Genomic DNA, 23,419 nt, shown 5'->3' on the forward strand with positions numbered 1-23,419 from the left:
AAAATTTCTGCATGTTCTATCTGCCTGTCGCATTACTCTGTAAAAGCTCTTCAGTGACATTCAAAGATGTAATTACTGCTTTGCTGTCAAGGTCAGCAAAACCTGAGGTAATGGTTATTACGTAAGTTACAATCATTTAATATAATGTGCCCTACAGGGTTATGAAGAATGGTTGTTCAAGGGTGTTTCTGAGATCTCGTATATGTTAGAGATTTTACTTTATTTATCTCCCCTCAGCTAATTTTTCTCTGACTAATACTGGTGTGTTCCCATGGTAGTAACTGCTTTTCAGGGTGCTTAGTAATAGTCCTCTTCTGTGTCTGCTCTTACTGTGCTCCACTGCCTTTGATTCATCCTGCTCTTTGCTCCCTGACACAGGAAAAGAAAGAGAGGAGAGAGAAGTGTTTTCCTTTTAAGGGGCTCAAAATACACTGCTGCACTCTAATCGTGGAGTGAGAAGGCTGCTTAAAATGACCCATCACTTCCTCCATCTCTTGAGCAATAAAAACCTGTATCATGGCAAAAACAAAGAGTGAAACAGAATCATGATGCCAACAGTGAAAAGAAGAGGGCTTGCACAGTTTCAATTTTCTAGACATGCCAAAAACAAAGTAGACGTTTGCTTTGCAGCCTGTTTACTTGAGGGAACCAGAACAAAATGAGGAGATGGCTTCATCATTCCATTTGTCTGAAAAATCTTAAGCTTTGGAGAAATAAAAATAGCTAAATGACAAGTATGTTTCAAAGAAAAAAAAAAAAAAGGTTTAATTCTTTGGGAGCATCTACCAAAAATCCAAACAAAATGAGTAATCAAAACAAGACACCCACATTTCATTTTTACACTTTCTTTCTGAAACTAACTGAAGACCAAAAGTATAGCAGATATACTTGCAACTTTAGTGTGTTAATGATGCTTTTTACTAGGTTATGGAGACTGACAAAATAGTAACTAAGGTGCTTGAAAGAGCGTTTTGGGTTTGGCCCAGTGTATTCCTGACAATAAAAAGGATATATAATAATACTGTTGAGTCAATAGTATGCTCAAGCATCTTGCATTTAAAACATTTCTGTAACTGGCATAAACTAATTTTTTCATTTAATTGGGAAAAACCACACTTGTTCTATCTGAGGCATATACTGACCAATGTTAAAACATAAAAGACAAAAAAAAAATAAAAAAATAAATGAACTGATGTGAAAAATTCCTTTTCCAGGATAAATTATTTACATATTACTTACATATTATATTACTTTCCATTATTAATACTTACATTTTATTACTTACATATTTGATTTTAAGGAGCCAGAGTAAACATAAATCTTTAATCATATGTAAGGGTATCTTTCATGCTCAGGCCTTACTTAACTTCATTTACACTGTCAGCTGGATATAAAGATGGATTTACTCCAGTGAAATTAGCAATACCAAAGCATATTTCATTCTTCTTCACACAAAGGTGAGGTCCAGTAACACTTTGTGTTTGCTGGCATTATAGCAAATACATAGTTTACCCATTTTAACTCAGCTTTACTTTCAGTGCTTGAGATGTTGGTTCATCGCATGGAGACCAGGGTGAAAATGAGATATTGCTATGATTGCCTGTCTCAGGTCCATGCCCTGAGTCTCATGGTATCATTAAGCTATTATAGTGCTGGTGCTGAGTGGGGAAAGTAGAAATAATTCATACTGATTTTTGTTAAATGGCATTTCAGGAACATAAAAAAAAAATTCTGACAGATTTGGCTACAGTCCAGAGCTTCCTCTCCAGATGTGTTTTTTGTATGCTATTGGATATCTCTAGGCATATAAAATAAGGAGTAGCAGCATATAGCACCTGACAGACAAAGCTTTGTTGAACAATTTAACATTGACACTCAAGAACAGTATGCAAAGGTATAATTGCTGGTATAATTTTAGTGGGTAAAATTATAGCTGGTGTTTTACTTGTAGTAGAGAGAAATAGGAAACTGGTTGTGATGTCTAGTGCACAGCTTGATCAAAACAAGTATTGGGAAAGATGATACTTCTTCCTAACTTTGTTTTAGTGAGATAGGCAATGACTTCACAGAATCACTGCAGCAAGTTGCAAATGATGTATGAAATGAGAAACCCAGCCCATGGCACAGAGAAAAATATATAGTTAGCATTGTGCAACAGCTGTGGCACTGTGTGTTGCTTGCTACAGCATTAAACTTGGTAAGACTGATCAGAGGCACACAGAATTTTAAGGAACAAAATAAAACATGTAAATGAGTTTTTCAATTTCCTGGTTTCCCCTTGCTCTCTCATGAAGAAATTGTTATTCTGAGCTGGTTCATGTTACATCACCTTCTAATATTCTACCTGTCTATGTGAAAGTGAAATCTATTTGGATAGTACTGGTTTTCTCTTAAAATAAGTAACAGCAATATTCCAATCCATTTAAGAATAAGGAACATACATTACTTTAAAAATCCGGTATTGCGTGACATCTATTAAGGTTATCTAAATGTCTTGAAGAACTAGACAGCAGAATTACTAGAGTTCCAAAACTTAGTGAGTTTGAAGATAACACCAAATTGTGTGAGAGTGTTGATCTGCTGGAGGGCAGGCAGGCTCTGCAGAGGGATCTGCACAGGCTGGATCATGGGCCAAGGCCGTGCTGTGAGGTTCAACAAGGCCCAGAGCTGGGTCCTGCCCTCGGGTCACAACAGCCCCAGGCAGTGCCACAGGCTGGGGCAGAGTGGCTGGAAAGCTGCCCAGAGGAAAAGGCCCTGGGGGTGCTGGTGACAGCAGCTGAACAGGAGCCAGCAGTGCCCAGGTGGCCAAGGAGGCCAATGGCACACCTCAAATCCTGTGCTCAGTTCTGAGCCCCTCATTCCAAGAAAGACATGAAAGTGCTGAAGCATATCCAGAGAAGGACAATGGAGCTGGGAGCTGATGAAGGGTCTGCAGTCCCCATAAGGAGCAGCTGAGGGACCTGCAGTTTTTTTCAGCTGGAGGAAAGGAAGCTGAGTGTGGATCTTATCACTCTCTACAGCTCCCTGATAGGAGGTTGTAGCCAGGTGGGTATCAGACTCTTTTCCCAAATAAAAAGTGAGAGGAAGAGAGACAGTGGTAAAAGATGTTTCTTTATGGAAAGACAAGCATTGGAAAAGGCTGATGACAATAGTGGTGGAGTCATCTTCCCTGGAGGTATTTGAAAGATGTGTAGATGATACACTTAGGGACACACGTTTAGTGGTGAACTTGGCAGTGTCAGTCTTTAGTACCTTTTCCAAATTAAAAAATTCTATGAATTTATGATAGAAACAGAAGCATATACTAGGTAAAGTTTTTGAGGTTTTATTTTTCTCTTTAAATCTGTAAATTTTGAAGTGTTTAAAATATTTAATGAAATATTCTTTGACATTAGGCATCTCAGATTTTAAGATGTGCTAATAGACAGCATTACTTTGTGTCACGAAATCTGATGTACATAATAATGAACATTAAAGGGTACACCTTAACTGCACTATTGCAGAGATTTGTCTAAACTGTATATGCTGGGAAGAAAATATCCCAGAGGTAGCTGCCAAAATTTTCCTGTAAAGCAAGAGATGAAGAAGATAACCAAGGCTATCATTGAAGATTAATCAAGTCCCTCAAAGCAATTGCATCTTCTTAAAAAATACCTAAAACTTAGTCAAGTAGCAGATTAACTGCTTCCTCGTGTGTATTCTATCCACATTTGAACCTTTCTTCAGCCAAAAACCTTTTTTACACAGAAGGCTAAATATTTCATATGTGGCTTCATTATGTGAGGTAAGTCTTTCAAGAAATTTCAAATATCCTGGTTCTAGACAAAAAAATATAGAGGTGGTAACTGAAGGGCGTTTTACCAGGAAAATTTTGAGAAATGAAGACAAGTCTACTAAAAGTAAAAACACTAAGATGCTTAAATGAATCACATTAAACCTCTGTTTTTATATTTTCATTAGTCCTTGAAAAAGTACCAAACTATAGCTCCCCAAAATTCCTTTACTTCTAAATGAGAGCATTTGCAATGGACCTCATATATTGCAATTATCCACATTTACCCTCAAAATTTTTTTGCTTGATTTTTCTGGGTGTTCACAGGTAGAAAGGGTTTGAAGACACTTATGCAATATGGCATCTAGCCATTAGGAAATATAGGTTTTCATAACTTTTAAATTATCACCTCTGGTTTTTAGCAGCAGAAGGGTTTCTTTACATCCTTGAATGTCTATATAGCCTCTCTAATGATCGAAGTTAAAATTTTGCTGTGTAAGAAAAACAACATGGGATGCAGGCAGGCAGGCAGGCAGGCAGGGAGGGAGGGAGGGAGGGAGGAAGGAAGACAGGAAGGAAGGCAAGCAGGAAGGCAGGAAGGCAGGAAGGCAGGAAGGCAGGAAGACAGGAAGGCAGGGAGGCAGGCAGGAAGGCAGGCAGGGAGGCAGGCAGGCAGGAAGGCAGGAAGGAAGGCAGGCAGGAAGGCAGGAAGGAAGGCAGGAAGGCAGGAAGGAAGGCAGGAAGGCAGGAAGGCAGGCAGGCAGGCAGGCAGGCAGGAAGGCAGGAAGGAAGGCAGGAAGGCAGGAAGGAAGGCAGGAAGGAAGGCAGGCAGGAAGGCAGGAAGGCAGGAAGGCAGGAAGGCAGGAAGGCAGGAAGGCAGGAAGGAAGGCAGGAAGGCAGGAAGGAAGGCAGGAAGGAAGGCAGGAAGGAAGGCAGGAAGGAAGGCAGGAAGGCAGGAAGGAAGGCAGGAAGGCAGGAAGGCAGGCAGGAAGGCAGGCAGGAAGGCAGGCAGGAAGGAAGGAAGGAAGGAAGGAAGGAAGGAAGGAAGGAAGGAAGGAAGGAAGGAAGGAAGGAAGGCAGGCAGGAAGGAAGGAAGGAAGGAAGGAAGGAAGGAAGGAAGGAAGGAAGGAAGGAAGGAAGGAAGGAAGGAAGGAAGGAAGGAAGGAAGGAAGGAAGGAAGGAAGGAAGGAAGGAAGGAAGGAAGGAAGGAAGGAAGGAAGGAAGGAAGGAAGGAAGGAAGGAAGGAAGGAAGGAAGGACAAGTGTGAATGGATGAATATTTATAGATGGGCTCTATTGCACCAGAACACCTGTGAATATATTTCAGTTGGACCTTCCTTGAAATATGACAACCAAGCTCCAACACCTTCTTTTTCCTGTACCCAGATTTACTTTCCACTTATCTTCAATTCTCATTTTCCCTTTTCTATATTATTTCCATTACATATAATTCTCCAAATGCAGCCAGTTTTTACCTATTTAAGATTACCTGAAGACATGTGATGTCAATTTTTTTCTTTTTTTAGTTTGAAAAGATTAACTGAAAATTAAAAGCATATTCTCGCAGTACTTAGTCAACATAACTGTAATTGAAACCTAAAAATCATTGTGAATAATGACAGAAAAAAATGAAAAATTCTATTTTTACAAAATATATTAAAAAAAAATAAATCAAAAATTAATTATAGCACATTACACATATTTTTATTATTGTTATATTTTATTAGTATTTATTAATATTTTTAATATTTACAGCAGTTAAGAGAGAAGGAAGGAAAGGTAAAATTCTTTCAGTGTCTTACAATTACCTTTTTTTACCTCAGCTCTGTAGTGAAAATCAAGACTTTTCATGTAAGTTCCATTTCCAAACCTTAACAGAAAATTGATATCTGAACAGCTGATCTATGTTTTAGATGAACCTTTAGGAAAAAGTAGCACATATTGTCAAAGAAATTTGTTTACCACTGAATCTCACAAAATGGTCACAACACTGTCACTTACTGGCATTAGAGTGCTTTTTTATAATAATTATTCATCATTTTCTGAAGGTGCATTTGTTGATAAGTAAAGCAGTTATTTTCTATATTTGTCTTTTTCCCTTACTAAAAGCACACTTTCTGAGGGACTAAAACATGAGGCAACGAGAATTTCTTCAAGTCAGTGACTGTTATTCCCTGGTAAAAATACACAGACACTTCACTTTATAAACAGGGCCTTAGCTGCTCACCACCATTTGTTTCCCAGTATTTCTGTGGCAGGAATCTTCTTGAGTGACTTATTTACTAACTTATCTGTCTCTTGTATTGTAATATTCTCTACCTCGGAAGATTAATGTTGGAAACCATAAATACTTAACGACAAAAAACCTCCTGGAAAATATTATCTAATACTGTCATGTTCCACCTCCTTCCTTTGTGTCAAGTACTGTGGAACCTATAGTTCACTGAGGAAATAAATATTGTCAGAGTTTGGTAGTATTATTATGTTGATATCAAACTTCTTTCTAGAAGTATCAGGTCTTCTTTTGATTAGTAAAAATAAGCACTGATTTATTAAAATATATTTGGAACAATGAAATTTCTTTTAGGTGAAAGTTTTTGTTTTCTGATAATTTTAAAACACTTTTTAAACATTTCTAGGTTCTACTTGATTCCTAAGTACAAATATATTCTTATACATTTATGAACATCCTTTAGTAACAGTAGTAACGATAATAACAATAATGGGCCTTCTGCCCATTAGTTCCTCATGTCCTGAACTACTCTTAAAAAACCTCTAAGACCCATTTCTTTTTCTTTAATTTAAAAAAAAAACAACTTCTTGAAAGCATTATACATTTAAAAAAAAAAAAATTAAATCCAAAGTTCCTGTTTTGCCCATTTAAGCCAAATTAAGTCCACTCTTGCAAAATTCTGCACATATATATTTTTTTCTTATAATCAGTCTTAAGCATCTTAAGAGTTTTCAAAGAAAAGGTGTATAAAATCTAATTTTCTCTCCTTAAACACAGACTACTAGTGTTTCAGTGAACCACCTAGCATCTGTATCTAGGAAAGCATTATGATAATAGCTCTAAATGAATGAAACGATCTTATATTAAGAAAGTAAATTTTACACATGATAACAGTTTCTAACATAAAGATTTGGTTTTGGATGCTATGAGACTTCTGTAACCCACAACAGAGCTTTGAGGTGAACACAGATTAGAGCAGAGGAATGTCAGAAGTAATACACACAGATTAGAAACAAAACCAATTGTGAGCCACGTACATGGCTCATATGTTTACACTGTATATGTGCAATGTAAATAGACACGGCACTTTTAACAGAGTGTGTAGAAAAACCACAAGAATGGGGAAAGCTTGTTTAACTGTCAGGATTTAAAGAGCTGAATCTATGCAGCTGAAACAGGGGAATTAAAAATTGGTTTCTCTGTAGTTTGTATATATGTAGGTGAAAATTTTTGATAATGTCAATTTTCAAGTTCCACAGACTCAAAGTCATTAGACAATTTAGTTGGGAAATAGCAGGCCCATTTTAACAAGCAAGACTAACGAGACACTGAAATGATTTCTGTAAGAATATTGTGGATTTCCCATAGAGAATATTTTAAAATTAATATTAGATGCTTTTCCAAAAGGTGTGGTTTCGCAGTGCAAAAGACACTGCAGTGGTTTGAGGATGGACTGAGGGAGAGAAATAGTGTACTGTCCATTGTACAGAAAGGAAGAACAAATTATAAAAATTACCTTTTTCTGAAGTTCATGTAAAAGGATGGATGAAGTGTTTGTTCATAAGTGACATGAGTCAGTAATCATTCTGATACTTTAAAGAAGTGTCATCTTTAACTTTGTAAGCCTTTTCAAATATGTATCTGAAATTCGATTTTCAATCCTATTTTAATATAACACAGACAAGTTAAACTGTTACAATGGAATTTTCAGGCATGCATGCACAGAAAGTGAAAGGGTTTCTTTTACTACCATTTGTGCTAACATGTAAGTTCTCTGTTTAAAACAGAGACTTATTACATTGGCATTTCTGCACTTTTTACTTTTTGTCACTTTTTCCGTCTTTCTGCTTTGCTTAATTTTTTTTTTTTTTTTTTTTTTGAGGGCAGATTTCTACCTTAGATACATATGTTAACAAGGGTACATCTATGTAAACCAAATTCTGGTATTTACAATAGTGCCTTCATTCATTAAACCAAAAAACCTCCTCATTCATTACTCTGTCTTGGAACTGTTCAGGCCTAACAGCTGGGATTGATGAACTCTGCAAACACAGACCAATTTCCAATTGCCTAGGTCATTCCTCACCTGCTGATTTTGCCTTAAGCATGGCACGACCATCTTCACTAAAGATCAAGTGCAGCTTCAAGGTAATTCTATCTGTACCAGGGCTTTCCTGAAAAAGATTTGTTATTAAGTAGTGATCTGTGGCAGAGACTGACACATCCGGCCCTTTCTTTATATCTGCTCCTACTTTATCTTTTAACTCCATTGCTTGTTATTTGTAAATAAGATAAATTCTTCTTGGCTGGTGGGGAGATTTTGTGTTTGAACTCAATGAAGGAAGTTTTTGAATCTGGTTGTTAATCTTGGTGACTCTTACTTATAAAGAGATTGGTACCTGTAAAGAGTGACTGGTAGTCTACAGTCAACAGAACAATGTACCACAAACCTCTTCAAGTTCCAGTTTTTCAGAATTTAGAGTTATCTTCTTTTAAATTAATCTTGTCTAGTTGGCTTATAACACCTCTAGGAAGTCAGAATACCTCTAGGAAGTTGATCATAATGAGCTGTTTCTAGCATTCCTGGGTTAAAACCCCTGATTTATGCATCACAGCAGCCCTCCATTCTCATATAGCCTTTTCCTAGGCTGTTTAAATCCCTCTTCCTTCAATACTAAGAAGACATTGGTAACTGTGAAGTCCAGTTACTGAATTCCAAGGCACAGTGTGATATCTCATTAGTCAGTGGTGGGACTGTTTTAAACTCAGCAAGCATTTTAGATGCCTGTTAAACCTTGAAACACTTTTCATCATTGACTCCAAAAGCAAGCTTCAAGGAACCATAAGGTGTCTGATGTGTATACACTGTAATTATTTACAATGCATTTTATTAAATATTTGCCTGATTTGCCTCTTTAAAGGAATGATACTTATTTCAGAAGATTCATGTCCAAAGTAGGTTCCATGTACTTCAAATATCTCTTCATATTAATCTATCAAATAATAATTGACAAGAAATTCAGTAAGAATCATCCCAATTCACAACACAACAATTCAGAAAGAATGACAGAAATAAGAAATCACCAAAAGATAATCAGTAGAAAAGCTTGGTTTATATTTTCAGTCACCTTAGATGGTTTTATGAAAACTATGTAAGAGTAAACTACAGAGGGCAGCAAATATCAACCAGATATCATATGAAAGCCAATACACAGAAACAAGACTCTCTCAGAAGTCCTTCCAGTGCACTTTGGTGCCTTGTCTCTTGTAGATTTTGGAAATTATTTTTCAAGACTTGTTACTGAGTAAGTGATTGTATTTAGAAACTAGTCAAATTAATATGGTTTCAGCACATCTTTAGGCAGTGAAACAGCACTGGTGCATTGTTTTCAAAACACTTTTTAGTCTGAAACTTCTGGGCACTATCACTTAATTGTGTCCACTCTTCTGTTAAGAACAGTAATAACTTTTTTCCCCTTTTTTAATACTTTTGCATCAACAAAATGCTATGTTTTGCCAGAGCTCACATTTATACAATGAAACAGTAAGTAAAGTTCAGACTATCTCTTACCTTCACAATATACTTTGTGTTCTTTAAATTTTCTTTTACGCAGAAACTTTTTTACTTGACATGGATTATAAACTTAGTACGAGTTTTCTGATTCAACAAATATAAGACTGAAAATCAGACTATGGTGACTGAATTGCAAGAATTTGAACTCAATAAATCTAGGAAGAGACAGCTAAGTTATTTGGATACATTTTAGCTCTACCTTTGTGCACTAAGTGACTCTTAACAAAAGGCAAATTGCTGGGGGCGCCGTTTGTTTGGTTTTTGTCCTTTTTTCATTTGTTTTGTTTGTTTGTTTGGATTTGTTTGTTCAGTGACAATTCTTGTATTCAGAAAATCCCTTCTTCAAAAAAAAATCGCAAAATGTAGTGGTTAAATTTGTTAAAATCATAATATTGTGCTTCTGGACACCTCCTTCATGGTTATAGGTCTGCTTTCATTTTTATTTTATTTTTTTTTGTTGAACAGATTTCCCAAATGCTGAAGTACCCTACACATTTATGTTCTATGTGCCATAGTATTAGGAATTCTATTGCTATTACAGTCCTTTTATCCTATTTTGGATCATTTTTAAGAAGCTTTGACTAATTTTTAATTTAATTTAATCTTTTAAATTAGTATGTGCACCCATCAAACTATGCTTTTGTGTCTTCTGTTTACCTCGTGGAATTATTTTTGTGGGTATCTAAAGAAAGCAATGGTAATCAGTGCTTATAGACAAGCTACAATACAGAGAGACCTAAAAATATTCCAAGACATGGATTGTATCTTGCATTTCTCCTAAACACTAGTAGTCACATCACAAACCCTTCTGCAGATTGAAAATATTGCAAACCACATCTGCATTGTAACTCAACAATTAACTACACAGTTATCAACTTAAATGCAGATCAATACACATATTTCCAGAGTTGTTCAGAGATTTAAAAGAAAAATTAATCATCTTGTAAGGATAATGATTTATCGTGGAATTCTGTTGAGATTGTATATCGCATTTACATATCCACATACATATGTTGGATGCAAACATATATAAATAAAAAAAAAATACACACATTCATACACAGAAAAATTACGGAACTGATTAGGATGTTCCTAACGCTTAACCTTCTCTTGTGCCTCACTGGAACTGCATCTCTGGCACATAGCAGTCTAGCAATAAGGAAGCTGTAGAAAAGCAGAGTATCAGAAATTATCTGTCCTTGGACAAAGATACTATCAAATGACAACCTGAAAGAATAAGAAAATATTCTCTTTGTTTGCCCAAGCTCATCAAGGCTTCATGTCAAGGGAGAAATTTCCTCCTACTAGGCAGAACTGTTCCATTTAGAAATATAAACAGAGCCAAGTGATACTTGAGCAGATCTGACAAATGGCAATATGCTTTGATTTAGGAAATCCAACTTTTCTGTATTTTTAGAAACTCACCGTTCTCTACCTCACTATTTTTTTTTCTGTTTTCAAGCTTAAATCTGCCTTGGCCATGTGTCATGAGTTTACAGAATGCAATGAGAAATCAGACACGACCTTTCAGTTTGGAAATTAACTTTATTGGTATTTGCACAGGTGGAAGGAGCACTATATTGGAAAAATAAAGTCCCCACAGATTATGAGCACAAGCTCCTTTAATGGTATGCCAGGTTTTTTTGCACAAAAAAAAAAAATCACAGGAATTTAGAAATCACAGGATGCTTTTTTAAAGTGTATCTTAATACAGTTTTCTGTCTCTTGTAATGATTTGATGGGGGAGAGGCTTGTTTGGTTGATTGGTTTCGTTGTGGGTTTTCAATTATTTTTTTGTCTGAGTGTTTTCTCAAGTAGTGTATTGAAGAAGGAACTTTCTGGGTCACATCCTCACCATTCTGTAAGGCAGTAAGTCATGCAATTCACAAGAAACATACATGGCAGGGCTCCCAAGTATTTTGTTAATATATCTTTATTTAAGTTTATTTTAACACTACAAATATAAAAGTTGCCCCCAAAATATTCCCTTCAGATTTTAGAAATTTGGAGAGATGTTTATGAACAAGAAAACACATACTTTTTAAAATGTTTTCTTAATGCTCCTAATGCTCTAAAGATTTTTACTGTTTCTGAACCTGAACTTTTCAATAAAATAACATGGAATACAGATAGGAAAGATTCATTTCAGTAGATACATCAGAACATACAGCTAGCAGAAGTTAATGTAATAAAGAAGTCCCCAACAGACTAATTCTTCTTACCAAAACAGAAACCTTTATTTTGATTTAAAAATGACAAACTTTAGCAACTGGATTTTTTTTTCCTTGAAAATAAGAAAAGTTCCAGTAGCTTCAAATAAACAGATGATATTTAATTATAAATTACAGTGTTTGGTTTTTTGTATTTTTTTAATGATGTGGCTAGTTTTGGAGCAGATTAAACACAGTTATACACCACTGAAATCTACAAGGAAAAATGACAAACATAGTTTCCACAGGTAGCTAAAATTAGGAGACATTGTGACCCCCTCTGGATATGGGAGACTTAGAAATGGCAGGAACTTTTAATTTGCTTTACTAAACAAAGGTCACAGAAAATAAACTTTTCTGAACCCAAAGTCACTCCAGTTCATGGAGAACAGGTGGTAAACAATTCTGGTTTTAAGACCTTAAATTCTTAGTGCTTCTTTAGACTGTGGCTGGATTTATGGAGAAACTCTGAGACAATGCAGTCTTGTTATGACTTTCAAGAGCAGAAAGTCTGACTTACACCTAAGAAACATTCTGTAGAATAACTTTATTTTATGGCCACTGAGAATTGCAACTTGGAACACTTAAAACTGTCAAAATAAACAACAACAACAACAACAAAACCAGAGACAAACAAGCAAATTAATAAATCAAGACCAAACTCAAACAAAATCTAGTGCAATAAACAGAACTTATTTAATGAGAAAGCAGATAATGTAGTTGTGTGACAGTTAGGTGTAGTATGTAGTCATATGTGTGACAGAAACTTATGCCTAGAGAGTAAGAAAAAAATGTTGATACATTGAATTTTGATTCAAGTTTGGCTTTATCATTACAAATTTACAAATATTGTCTAAGAGTAAAACTGAAATTAAACCCCCATACCTTTTCTTGTGTATCTCAAGCATCTAGTGTATTCGTGGCAAATGGGTGGATTCAGACAAACTGATTTTCCTAACATGAAACTGATCTTTTATTCCCACTTACGATTTGCATTTGTTATTTGCATGCTCTTTATATACATTTGCATCACCTCTTCATTAATTCTGTTCTCTAACCTTTGTAAAAATTTCTGATTTTTCATACTGATATGTCTGGAAATTTGACTGCTGTCTCATCTTGAACCTTCTGTTTTTCTGATGAGCTCTTCAAATGCTAGCAGTTCTCTTACTCTGTGTTAACAGTGCCTATCTGGTTACACCTGTTTGAAACTGTTTTCAAGGTGTAGAACCTTGTTGCTTTCAAGTGTTCAGATCGTGCAATTGTGAGCTCATTGCTGTTGGTAGGAACAAGATGACATATGCAATAATCACTCTTGATTTTACTTTGTCAGAATGACTTTTAATTGTCAAAATTAGGGAAGAATTGGAATTAATCTCTCTATTGAAACACTTCTAATCTGTAACTAGCCTAACAACAAAAAATTTGTAAGTTCCTGTCCAGAATCATAGGAACATAAACACTCTCTTTAAAATATAAATACGCTCTTTTGCTTTAGAGAAAATGTTTTCTGATTCTTCTTTCTTGAGCTGCCCAAGAAAGTAGGTTCGGTCCTTGGATTTTCATATTAACCTCTTTTTCTCTAATTGCCCATCTGCTGGTTGGCAGATTCTGCCAATCTGCTGGTGTCACAGAAGATGTCTTTCAACTGATTTTTCTGGTCTTTGCTTGTTGCTATTTATTCCTGCTTGAAAGATAATTCTTGATACTGAGGACCCAGTAGGAAGTTGCTGCTGTTTTCCAGAAAAATGTTATTATATTGACAACTGTATGTGAATATGAAGAAATTTCCCTGAATAACACCAAAGTTGACAGTGGTTTTGTGTTATTTAAAAAAAAAACAAGTAACTAAAAGAAGCAGCAACATTAATTAATCGGTTAATCCAAACAAATTATCATCTTCCACTCCCATAATTACATTTGTGAGTGGAAATCATAGTGCTCAAAGTACTTCTTTAGGATGATTGCAGTCTCTGATTAGATCCATTACAGACATGCATTCCTCGAACAGAGTAAATGACAACAAGAGAAAGTTGTCATCCTTCTAAATTATCAACAATAGATGTACATGCATACTTATACCTGTATTTCTCAGAGACTTTCTGGCAACAGAAGAAGAGAAATACTAAATAATTCTGCCTTCTCCTCAGGACTGTATATGCTTATGATTTGAGACATCTTTTTCTTTTACTCCATCATCACTGTTTTCTTTGACTACACAGATAGAGCCCAGATATTTCCAACTTTCTGCCCCGATTCAACTCTATGCAGACAGTCACATTAAATTTTTCCATCATAAAACTATGGCTTGACAATTACAAGCAAATAAATTGTTTCTCTTGCCTATAATGAAGGACAAAAGCTAGTTACCTATTGAGGAATATAATTTTGAGATGACTGTGTCTTAACTACACATTCTGAAATAACAGAATTGCACAAAATAAAATTTCTTCTTCAAGAAGAGCTGAACAAAATATACCCCTGTGTCTCTTGCACCAATTCTTACAGTGAACTAAGTATTAATGGCAGAGTTTAGACTTTGTCACAGCAACTTATATTATCAGCTGTTTTTCTGGCCCTCATATCTCTTTATTTCTATCATAAGGTAGCAATGCCTTCTGCAAGCACAAGGCATCACTCAAGGAAAGTTGTCCAGACACTACAGTAATCATAGCACACCACACTTTTGTGCTTCTACACAAGTTTTGCACGACATGACAAAGAAAAAACTTAAAATTCTCTGATCTACCTAGAGCAGACTTTAAATATGCTTATGTATTTGCTGAATAATTGTGATATATGGCAAATAAGCTGTACATCTAAAAAGGCTATTTGAGACAAGGAGATAATTTAGCAACTGTGCAGTATTGGTAAAGATAAGAGGATAGTAGTTCTTCATTAAGCTTTCATTCTTTTGAATACAAAATACTTCATTCCACATTTTCCTGTGTTTTAAGGAAGGACAGACATTTTAGCAGTGCTGTCCTGTTGCTAGAAGGCCACTATTAGCAGCAGGTTTCTTTACAGAATAAATCCTTATGCAACAGTTAGTAGGCAGTTGTAAGCAAATGTGTTCCCTGCCACCCACCCCCCACCACCTCCTGCCCTATCACATTAAATATCTTCCTCTACTGTCCTTGCAAACTGATTAGTCATAAATACCCCGAGGTATCTAGTAGATGATCAGTTAGGAACTTTGACTCTGCTGTATTTTCTTCAGGAAAACATTGTTAATCAAAGAATTATTGTAGAATGGTTAAGGCTGAGAGGTACCTCTAGAGGTGACTTTGAACACCCTCCCCTGCTCAAACAGGGTCATTTATTGCTGAAGTCAGTCACCTAAATTATAATCTCTCATAGAAAACCTCTAGGTCAAGGCAGACCTTGCACTAAAATATCTGGGTGCCCTAAGTTTCTAAGAACTGAAAACAAGTTTTGTTTATGGAAGCTTTGATATAACATGAAAATGTCTGACTCTTGCTGATGTAATTCAGCTAGATTCATCAATAAACTCTGTTAATGTTTCCTTCTGTGCTTTTAATTTACTTACATTAGATAGAACTTACTTACATTACATATATGCTAAAAAATGGGAAAATGCAAGATGTCATGAAATGCCATGGTTTAGACTTGTCAGTAGTGGCACTATTTTGGACATTTACATGGAACTTTAAAGTAATTTTCACACAGCTAAGATTTTTCTCAGCTTTAAAAGAATTAATTGGAATTTGATTGCACTTTGTACCATATCATTACATCATAAGAGAGAAAACCCAGATAATGGATGTCAACTGATTACCTTGGCAGGAGGAAAAATTAAACTGTGTAAAGAGAACTAACTGGAGAAACTACTCATACATGTTTCATTTCTGAAGAATTTTGTACTAGTAACTCTGGATTATCATAAACATTACCATTAGTTATCAGCCAGATAGCCTAAAAGGCAGACTAAATCACAGATCACTCTGGAATATGGATTTGTTACTGCTAAATAAACTGTAGAGCTGTTAGAGCTGAAGACTTTAACTAAGGGTGCCTTCTACATCCTTCCTTCACCCATAACACCTCATCTCTAATATAGTTTGGAACACAAAAGCAAAATTAACTTCTGTTCTAGATTCTGAAAACAGGAGATTTTAGGTTGTGGTCTTCAAAGAGGTTTGTTTGAAAATTAATCTTCCCTCTAATTAAAATCTTCAGGTTTTGTTCATAGTTAACCATTATACCTGCTTTAGAGACAGTTATCTAAGAAAGTTAAGGTAAATAGTGCTATTCAGGTATTTTATTTCACTCCATGTCAACTGCTTCTAAAAAGTCTGGTCAGTCTAGACAGAGGCCTGTGCTTAGTTCCAAAATTTATAAGGTAAGAACATCTAAAAAACTTCAAGATCAGTCTGATGATAGTACTGAATATAATTTTAATTGCTTCCTTATGTGGCATCATATGCTACTTTATTTTTTAATCATATAATGGCATGTTTCAACAGAAGGGCAATGTTGCTTGTTAATTTGATAAAGGAAATGCTCATGAACTATTTTTTATAAATGAGTAGACATAGGAATTCATTATACGGTTTAGCATGCATGACAGTGTTCAGTCAAAGTTTGGACGTGATGATCTTGGTTATGACTTGATGCCTTCCCTTTTCCAAACTCAATGATTCTATGATTCAATGAATTTCATTATTGTAAAGTCATAAATGAGCAATTTAACTCTTAAGTTTATAAACTGGATGATTATATCATAAAGTCTGAAATAGCATACACTTTTTTACACGTTTTATACAATATTACCACATCTTATGTGTGTAATATGACCCAACAAAATATATAGGATAATTTACTCTGGTCAAAAAGAAATTTTTAGACAGAATTAGGCTAAGAGCTCTGTTTTTCCAAGTTTTTTAGTGAAGCATGAAAACAAAGAGTAATGGCGTACCTTGTTGGTTGGAGATTAGGAGTTTCTAAAGATATTCTAATGAGCTAGCTATAGCACAAAGCAATTTACTTATTTTAATCATGCTTGGATCTCTGAAACAGAGACAAAATTTGCATTATTCATTTTTCTCTTGATTTGGTAATTACAAATAACTGTTATATGTAGATATATATATATAATATTTATATTATTATATATATATATATAATACCAAAAAACATATTTGCAGAAACATAGTTTTGAACTGGACTGTGTCAAGATTGTAGCTATACCTATTTTGTTTTAATATTGATTAATTATTATTAATATTAATAATAATATTATAAATATTATTAAATTAATATTTTCCTCTTGGAAAGAGCAGCTATTTATTCATTTGCCATTCCTGCATATTTTTTTTTCCAATCAATAAACAGAACACAAGGTGCCAAGTTATCTTTGCAAGTGAGTTTCCTCCATTTAAATAGATACCATTTTTTAACTTAGAATGACAAACTAGTGAATGTTTCATGCCTATGTGCTCTGTCAATAGCAAATAATGATATCTTTAGCCAGGACAACTGACAAAGCTCAAAATTTTTGAGAAGACCCTGCAGTTCTATTATGATCCTAGAAGATTTGCTGCAAAGGGAGATTAAAAAAATAGGATTTGCAAATGTGAAACTGGTCCCCTATTTAAAGTTTTCCTCTTCAAAGATTTAACCTTTTTTTTTTGCCTTTAAATGCACTGGGAATTTTTTGAATATAGTCCCAGTTACGTTCACTAGCCAGACCCCATGAATTTCTCAGAGCACTCAGATTTCCACTGTGGTTTTGTAGGAAGAGTTGAATCACACTGCTGTATCATAACTAGAAGAAAGCAATTTATATAGAGGAAAGGGGAGTGGATATTATGTAAGTAATGAGGAGATGGAAATTACTAAGGTTTTAGCAGTTAGCTCAGGGAACATCATCTCCTAGTGTTTCTTCAGATGTTTTTCACTTGGTGACAGTATTTTGGATATATTTGGAATAAATTCAATTATTCAACTCATAAAAATATACTTTACATAGACCTTTTTAAAAGTTTCAGCAGACTAATTTTGCCTTTAGAGGGAAATATAAGTATACTTCTTATGTCTCTTTTTTTCTGCAAACACTTATCCAAGTACATTACTTTAAATAGAAGACTCAACTCTTTTGGTAGAGCGTAAGAGAATGCTCACTATTAAGATGTACGTGGTCTTTGTCTATATAACCTATTTGGTACATAGTGCATGGATTCACAGTATCATATACAATACCAAAAATGCAGGGAGAGGTATAAAATTGCATGACCAGCTACATATTTAAACTATGTATTTCCACTGTCAATGCACAGTAAAATGAATTTAAAAAAAATTCCATTTTGACTTTTCTGAACTCCTTCCTCTTCTGTTTTCTTCAGTTTTGAATACTAGAATGAAATTGTATATTAAGTACACAGGTTGCAACGTACAGCCTTTCAAAACCTCACCAGGGAAGTACATTCTGATACCCACAAGACACAAGGCACTTTCTTCTTGTACTTCATTTACTAAAGGACTAGAAACAGCTTTCTGTCCGATTGCTTTTTTATTCATAGAACTACAATTAGCATCACTGTTCACAGTGCTGGGTAACTTTCAGTGTCTGTAGGGATGGATATGGTCAAAATAACATGGTGTGAAAGAAAGTAAATGCCAGCTCTGGGAAGGCCTTTCTCCACACTGGTGGAAGCTTTGTATTTCAGATAATTTGAAAGTAAATTTCTTCAGATTCCGCTTCTTCTGCTTGGGAGAATACTAAATAATGAAAAGCACAAATCACCAACATAGGCCAATGTGAATCATTAGTAAAGAAAGCACAGACAAAAGTTTAAGACAAACTTAAGACAATGCACGACTGAAGCAGAAATGTAGGCCATTCTCACATGATAAGCAACTTTGTTTGTGAAACAAGTCTCATAAATATTTAGCAGGGTCATACACAAGTTTAACAAGGGTAAGTGTTGGATTCTGCACCTTGAATGGGATAGCCTTGGTTGAGTGAATAGATGGGGGAACAAGTGGTTGGAGAGCACCACTGCAAAAAGTAACCTGGGGGTCATGGTCTGTGGCAGGTAGAACCTGAATCAGCAGTGCACTGGCAGCCAGGATGGCCAACCCTGTCCTGGGATGCATCAGACACAGCATCACCACCCAGGCAAGGGAGGGGATTGTCCTGCTCTGCTCTGAGCTGGGGCAGCCTCACCTCCAGTGCTGGGGACAGCTCTGGGTGCCGTAGTATATAAAGACATTATACTTAGAGAGCATCTAAAGGAAGGTCACAAGGATGGTGAAGGTTCTGGAGGGGAATCTGTATGAAGAGTGACTGAGGTCACTTGAGGTCTGTTCGGCCTGGAAGAGACTAAGGGGAGACCTCATTGGGGTCTTCGACATCCTTGTTGGGAAGTGGAGAGGCAGACACTGGTCTCTTCACCCTCAAGGACAAGACTCAAGGAAAAGGCTTCAAGATGAGTCAGTGGACGTTTAGGTCAGATAATAGAAGTTTTTCACCCAGAGGGGTTGGGCACTAGAACCAGTTCCCCAGGGAAGGGGTCCCAGCACCAGCCTGACATAGTTCAAGCAACATTTGGACAATGCTTGCGGGCACATGTGACTCTTGGGAATGGTGCTGTGCAGGTCCAGGAGGTGGAGTCAGTGATCCTGATGGATCCCTTCCAACTCAGCATATTCTATGATACTATAATTCTATGATTTACTTGGTGGCTTACTACATCATATGATTCTAGTAAGTGAAGACAATCTTTGAAACTTCCTTTTGTGTTCAGAATTTTTCCTTTCGCTTAATCCTTCTTTGAAATTAAATGATCAGTTACAAACATACCTCAGTTGTTGCAGTTTGCTACATCCATTCACATCACTTAGGCCTACTGCAGTAGGAGGCATGTCTTACCACCTTATGACCTTGCCAATCTCTACAACTACCTGAAGGGAGGTTGCAGCCAGGCAGGGTTCAGTCTCCTCTCCCAGGAACAGGACAGGACGACATAGTCTTATGTTGTTCCAGGGGTGGTTTAGGTTGGACGTAGAAAGAAGTTCTTCACACAGAGGGTGAGAGGCATTAGAATGGGCTGCCCAGGGAGGTGGGGGAGTCACTGTTCATGCTTAAGAAAAGACTGGATGTGGCACTTGCGGCCATGGTTTAGTTCACAAGGTGTTGTTATGTCATAGGCTAGATGATTTCAAGTCTTCTCCAACCTAGTTGATATGGGATTCTGTCTCCTTCTGCTGAAGGCATGTCTTCTTTTTCCTGTTTAGTAACAGCAAAATAAAGAGGCTAAAATATTTGTTAGGCTTTGATGAACAGCATCCTGGTAGCACTGAACAAAGGACCAACTGCATTGGTGTTTATACGCCTAGGTAACTGACACTGAGTTGATGAGCCAGTAGAAATATCTACAAACATTCTTCCTTTTTTTTTTTTTTTCTGTTCATTAATATTTTTAAAAATACAGTCTTGCTGTTCTTTCTGTCTGTTGCTTGAGGACTTATCAAGTGAACAAGTGTTTTTTGCTGAACAAAAAAATCATTCAAGTTGCAGCTTTATTTTTATTTTAACTAGAGCACTGATTTTCCTTCCCTGATTTCTTCTTAGTAAAATCATACAGAAAATAATTCAATAAATCTAGCAGTTCTTATGTCCAGAAAACAAGTGCAAGCCCTTTAAAAACACCCTATGTAATACAGAAAGTACCCCAACTAAAAGTACATCATCCTATCCCAAGTTTGTCCTGTTTTTTTCTCTACCCTCTTTAGAAAAGGGGCTCTGTGTTTGTGTATGTGTGTGAATGCATCTTTATAAAGACAATTCATGTGATGTAATGAGATAGTGATTTACCTCTTGGTAGCAAACTTTATTGTTTCAGTTCATATTGATAGTACTTGGTACGTTGTTTAATGTGATGAAAGGTAATTACAGGAAGAAACCCCCATCATCACTGTCATCACTCCATTTTGCCACCTTGGGAATCAGCATGCAAAGAAAGATTACAGTATTCTTTCAAGCTATACTTTTTAAACAGTCTTTGCTCAAGTGAGTCCACAAAACCAGCTTTTTCTTACTACAGTGTCCGCAGGCACAAAGTGTTATAAATGCCCTGAGATTTGGCATGTTATTTACACAGAATTAGACAAATCCTGGGATTTCTACCTCCTTAATTATGTGGAAAGATGCAGCAATCATGTAATTTAAACTAGTATCTTTCTGATCCCAAGGTCATTGCTGTTCTTGAAAGGACAGCTAATACCTTCTACTACTGCACCTGAAGGCCCCCAACATGACATATTTATGACCTATTTGTTAGTCAGGTTAAGACAGTGACCCTTTTCTTTCCTTTGATGTGCCACATCCTCAAAATCTTAAAGAAAAACAGCTTCCAAATTCTAGCTGTAAGTCACCTCCTTCTGAGACCATTTTTACACCTTGCGGAATCAAAATGAATTGGATCTAGGCAGGGACAAGTGGAGTAATGCATAATCAACCAAGCACTTAGGGACAGAATGCTGTATCAAGAAGAAATATTCAGTGGGATAACCTGTGTTCAGAACTGCTCCCTGCCTCAGTGCCTCCAGCTTCTGAAGGATAATCTCTGGAAGAATGTACACGCTGGATGCAATCAAACAATATGTAACTTTTGTACAGTATTTTGCTACTTCTCAATGTGTTGAGCAAGAATTTTCTAACCTGTCTGGGATCTCAAAAAATACAGATTATGAAATATTATGCATATATACACACACACACACACACACACACACATATATATATATATATATATATATATATATATATATATATGAGCACAAGTGTGAATTCTGGAATGGAAAGTGGAAGGATTTGGAGCTAGAAAGGCTCATGACGGAGGTATTTAAGGGAGAGAATAAGGTAGATCTGAAAAAGAGGGAATAATGAAAGAGGAAACAAATGAAAAGGTAACCCAGGGTTTTGGAATGCCAGGGAAGCTGACATTTGAGAAAGAATAGATTTAAAGAAAAGAAAGTACAGTTACTTGCCAGAGAGAAGGGAGGCATTGGAAGATGAAAGAAGTAGATGATTTTGAAAAGACACTATATGTGATTGGTTTTACGAGAATGTAAAGCTTCACTGGGAGCAAAGAAACATCTGTGTTGCAGATTTCACAGAAACAAATACAGATGAGGGAAGTAAAAGGAAGTCTGAAGAAGTCCTCTATTTACTTTTTTTTAAGCATACCTACCTGCAACCTGAATATGCAGAATGTACTTGAGATTAAAAATATCAAACATGTTGTATTGTTCTACAAACACTGGAGTTAAATTTTATTCCTGCCATTGTGTCCTTTGTGCCTTCTTAGAGAAGGAACCAAATGAGAAAACACCAGCAAAATCTTAGCTCATGAGCTTGATGGCCACCAAATAATGTTTGGGCTAGTTTGTGTCTATTTAAAAAGGAAAAAAAAAAAAAAAAAAAAGTCATTGAAATGTATTTGATCCAAAGAAAAGTGTCTGCTGAAGTTCCTAATTAATGGATTGTAATTTTTATAATAGAACTTTTGAAATCTTTTTTTCTGTTGAGAAAAACCCATTGTGACTAATATGTGATTTCCCTCACAGGGTTAGTCTAATGTGTAAAAGTGCTTTTCAACATTGAAAGAAAAAGGACTTGGCATCCAAGCTTGTTAATAATCTGGATTCAATACAACAGATTTAATCTTTCCATTCCTTTTTCATGAATAACTTATTTGGCTAAAATATAGATTTTTTTCTCATGGTCCTAATTTCTGCTTTAATTGAATTGCTGAGAATGAAAATGATCAGAGAATGTTGTGTGGTGAGCAGATTTGTTTGGATAATGTGGTTCTAACACCTCTTGTTCTGCATAAAATACACAGTCTTCCATAAAAGGATGTGGTAGTGCATAGCTTCTATACTACATTCTGTAACATTCTGAACTAAATGTTCACTGGGCTTGCATTTAGTAATTAATAAATGCGATGGGAGGAGACATAAACTGAAACAATGAAGAGGTAATATAAACAGAATCATTATAAGGAAAATATTTTTATTGTTCCAGTGAAAATTCAGTAATCTGTTTACACAGGTCAGTCAAAATCATACTGTAAAAATGTTTCCTCCTGATATCATATTTCATGGAATTTGAAATATTTTGTATTTAAAATTGAAAATGTGGTGAATACAATGCTTACAGAAAGTGGTCAATTAGTAGGACTCAGACTTCAGGCTAACACTAAATACTTCTGGATGTTTTATCTAGATTGACCTGCCATTAAACCTGCAGCTTCCTCTGGAGAAACTGCATTAAGAAATGAGAGAATAACTTGTTTATCCATAAAGTCCTTTACTTAAACATAATTATGTTATGTTAAAAATATGACACCGTTTTTTGTAATGGGGACACTAACCCACTAGTCACAGAAACTTTTCTGTATTTTTAACTAGGAAACACATTATCTGAAGTTAACTGAGGAACTGAGTGAACTGAGGAAAAAAATTACTTGAATCTGTATTCAGATCAGAATTTAATAGATTCAATGGAAGAGGTTTAAACTTGGCCATCCAAGTTTACTTAAAGCCAAGACAGATTATGACAGGGTTGTCTCTAGCAAAAAAATATCCTTTTGGTGCTATAGA

At 35.7% G+C, this 23,419-nt stretch overlaps 1 protein-coding gene across 7 annotated transcripts in view; it reads left to right on the forward strand.

The window, feature by feature from the left end:
* PTPRD (protein tyrosine phosphatase receptor type D) overlaps positions 1 to 23,419 on the forward strand; it is a 1,176,387-nt gene that overhangs the window by 781,665 nt on the left and 371,303 nt on the right. The gene's annotated exons all lie outside the window — the stretch shown is intronic.

The sequence above is a fragment of the Cyanistes caeruleus genome, chromosome Z (assembly GCF_971803275.1).
Source record: "Cyanistes caeruleus chromosome Z, bCyaCae1.hap1.1, whole genome shotgun sequence".
Lineage (NCBI taxonomy): Eukaryota > Metazoa > Chordata > Aves > Passeriformes > Paridae > Cyanistes > Cyanistes caeruleus.